This window comes from Pristiophorus japonicus, chromosome 23, assembly GCF_044704955.1.
Source record: "Pristiophorus japonicus isolate sPriJap1 chromosome 23, sPriJap1.hap1, whole genome shotgun sequence".
NCBI lineage: Eukaryota > Metazoa > Chordata > Chondrichthyes > Pristiophoridae > Pristiophorus > Pristiophorus japonicus.
The window spans coordinates 30415938-30418338 of NC_091999.1; the positions used below are offsets into that span (position 1 = coordinate 30415938).

The window sequence follows — 2401 nt, forward strand, 5'->3', positions numbered from 1 at the left end:
TCTGCAATATTCACGATACATACGGATAGAAAAAAGCAAAAGCCAGCCAAAGTAGCAACAGTGACCCTGCCTGTCTATCCATCTATTTGTCTAAAGCACTCTGTGTATATCTTGATCTGGGTGTCAAGGTGCATCAGTCATTGATTGTTGGCAGGCAGGTGCACCAGGCGGTGAAGAAGGCAAATGGCATGTTCGCCGTCAGAGCAAGAGGATTTCTATATAGGTGCAGGGAGGTCTTACTGCAATTACACAGGGTCTTGGTGAGGCCACACCTGGAATATTGTGTTCAGTTTTGTTCTCCAAATCTGAGGAAGGACGTCCTTGCTATTGAGGAAGTACAGCGAAGGTTCACCAGACTGATTCCGGGGATGGGAGGACTGACATATGAGGAGAGACTGGATCAACTGTGCTGGTATCCACTGGAGTTCAGAAGAATGAGAGGTGCTCTCATAGAAATATATAAAATTCTGACGAGATTGGACAGCTGAGAGGCAGGTAGAATGTTCCCATTGCTGGGGAGTTAGAGAACCAAGGGTCACAGTCAAAGAATAAGGGGTGAGGCATTTAGGACCGAGATGAGGAGACACTTCTTCACTCAGAGAGTGGTTAACTGTGGCATTCTCTACCGCAGAAAATTGTTGAGACCAGTTTGTTAGATATATTCAAAAGGGAGTTAGATATGGCCCTTACGGCTAAAGGGATCAAGGGGTATGGAGAGAGAGCAGGAAAGGGTTACTGAGGTTGAATGATAATCCATGATCTTATTGAATGGTGGTGCAAGCTCGAAGGGCCGAATGGCCTGATCCTGCAATTAATTTCTATATTGCTATGTTGATGCGTGTATATTTTTGGTTATTGCGTGTGTGTGTGTCTGTGTATGTCTATCTGTATGTATGTCTCTGTGTATGTGCAACTGTCGATGGAAATCATCACCATGAATTTCGAATGTCCTGGAAATATTAAAAAACTTGGAGAAAATAATACGGTTGTGATCTTTGGTATCAGCTTTGTTTCAGTGGCTCCATTCTCGACTGATCAGGATGTTGTGTGTGTCAGCCTCACTTCTGAGACTTGAGCACATTATCTTGGCTGACACTCAAATGCAGTACTTGGGAAATTTTACATTGTTGAAACTGTTGACTTTCGGATGAAATGTTAAATTGAAGCTGCGTCTGCACCCTCGGGTGGATGTGAAAGTTCCCAGAGCTTTACTCGAAAAAGAATAGGAGAGTTGCGCCCGTGTCAATATGATGAAAAATGTTCGAAAATGCTCCCTGAAACCCGGTATGTTTGTGTGTTTCTGTGGGGGTGAAGTTGAAGCCCAGATTCTCATAGAGACAGAGTCCAAGTGTTGACAGGACCAGGATGGCCGAGTGGTTAAGGCGTTGGGCTTAAGATCCAATGGGTTTATACCCGCGTGGGTTCGAACCCCACTCCTGGTAATTCCTTAATTGAACAGAGATTTTTTCAATCCTGTTCAGTGAACCCCGATTTTCATCTGTTGCATTTGCATTTTTCTGTAACTCGGTAACACTCTGAGCAGATAATGAAATAAAATTGTGAAATATATCTGTGTCGCTCAGTCTCTGCCTCACTCTCTCTTTGGAGAGCTGTGTATGTGTTTGAGTCTCACTCTGTCTGTCACTATTTCGCTGTTTGTCTTTGTCTCTCAATCTGTTTCTTTCACACGGTGTCCAGTTGTGTTCCAATGGGATTCTCTCAGACTCTCTGTCTGACTAGCTCTCGCTTTCCCATCATCTCTGTCTGTCCATGCCTTTGCCTGTCTCTGTTAGTCCCTGTCTCTCACCTGATGAGTATTTTCATCATTTTATGTTTTTGTCTCTATGTATCTCTCTCTCTATTTGTCTTTCTCTCTATCTGTCTCCCTCTTTGTCTCTCTTTTGTCCCTGTCTTTCTCTCACTCTTTCCCTCTCTCTCTCTTTATAGATCACACACACACAACTCTGTACATGTATGTGTTTGAGTCTTTGTCTCACTCAGTCTGACCCTCCCTCTCAGTCTAAAACTTTCTGTCTCTCTCTGTCTCTATCTCGCTGTCTTTCTCTCCCTGTTTCCCTGTTTTTCTCTATTGCTCCATGTGTCTGTCTCTTTCTCACCGTGTCTAGTTGTATTCCAATGGGATTCTCTCAATCTCTCTGTCTGACTGTCTCACTATTTCCCATCATCTCGGTCTATCTATGTCTCTGCTTGTCTATCTCTCTTTGCCTGATGCTGGTAGTTCCTGTCTCTAACCTGCTGAGAATGTCCAACATTTTCTGTTTATATCTTTGTCTTTCTCTCTATCTGTCGCTCTCTCTCTATCTGTCTCTCTCCTTGTCACTGTCTTTATCATTGTCTTTCTCTCACTCTTTCCGTCTCTTTCTTTATAAATCACACACAC

General features: G+C 43.5%; 1 non-coding gene across 1 annotated transcript; it reads left to right on the forward strand.

Moving 5' to 3' along the window:
- Positions 1-1359: 1359 nt before the first annotated feature.
- Positions 1360-1442, forward strand: trnal-uaa (transfer RNA leucine (anticodon UAA)). The gene has a single exon. It is a non-coding gene; the product is annotated as a tRNA-Leu (tRNA).
- The last annotated feature ends 959 nt before the right edge of the window (positions 1443-2401 follow it).